The following is a 1,388-nucleotide window of genomic DNA, read 5'->3' as shown; positions in this document are numbered from 1 at the left end:
AATTAGCATATTAGTCAATTTTGGTCTATTTGACCATTATTAGTTGTTTGACTTGGTTAAAAAATCGATATAAGTGTTTGGTTAATAAGCTTTTCGTAACTTCAAAATACTTAATTTCAAAAGGCTACTCAAAGCAACCTTTTCAATTAGTCTTTTGAGATAAGAAATTATACCAAACAGTTATCAGCTAACAGCTAATTTACCAAGCACTTTTCTACAATCAGCTAATATTATCAATTAATTAAATATTCTAACACAATCAGCTGACAGCCATTTACCAAATAGGACCACTATCATTAGGTGCACCAATGTTAAAAGGTAAATTACTTGCACTATTAAGTGAAAAATGGTTGCACTTTTAATTTGCACACTTGCACTTTTAACACACGTTACTTACACCAAAGTTTGAGTTATTTACGAAAATGTCACCACATCTTTTTTTTTTCTTTTAAAAAAATTACATTTGGTCCGTTAAATATTGACACGTGGATGGCTGCGATTAGTTCTCAGCTCTTGTATGGGCATTCATTCTGGTGCGAAGAAGGACTCAAGTGCGAAAATTAGGAGAAATCTAAGCATTTGATCTGTTCATATCAAAGGCTCTAAAAAATAACAATGTCCAAGGATAATCGTCACTTGCGAGAGTCAAGTCTGAATTCTCCTGAAATTCTTTTTCAAAAAATAGCTCACTTGCCATTTGAGCTACCAATTGAGTTGAATTCTTAATTTGTTATTGACATGTATTAATGTTTCAATTTCAAATCAAACCCAACCATAAATTTGATTATGATCTTCTAGGACCGTCGGACAAATTCATATATAGTCCATTTGAACATGTATGGATTCAGAATGTACCCAAATTGGAGAAGCCCAAAATAAACGAACGACTATTATATGGCATACGGACATGGACCAATGAGTTTGCATGGGATACATGATCCAATAGAATATAAAATAATAATAAAAAATTATACTTTTAGTCTCTGAATATCAAATGGCAATCATTATTGTATGGACCATGGTTCACACAGTTGTGTGGACCAAAAATAAAAAGTACATTATTTTTGTACTGAATGTACATTATTTTTGTACTGTAGATACATTATTTGATAGTATATATCAAATAATGTACTTTCAGTACAAAAATAATGTACCCTAAAATAACGTACTTACAGTACAAAAATAATAATGTACCCTAAAATAACGTACTTACAGTACAAAAATAATGTACCTTCAGTACAAAAATAATGTACTTTTTATTTTGGTCCCACAGCTGTGTGGACCATGGTCCATTCAATAATTTGCCATCAAATGGTATAATGCAATCTCATTTTAAAATTAGTTGTTAATATTATTTGTTGGTATGTTGAATCTTGGACCAGGGTGTC

The sequence above is a fragment of the Ipomoea triloba genome, chromosome 4, assembly GCF_003576645.1.
Source record: "Ipomoea triloba cultivar NCNSP0323 chromosome 4, ASM357664v1".
Classification (NCBI taxonomy): domain Eukaryota; kingdom Viridiplantae; phylum Streptophyta; class Magnoliopsida; order Solanales; family Convolvulaceae; genus Ipomoea; species Ipomoea triloba.
Note: the sequence above shows the minus strand (reverse complement) of the source record.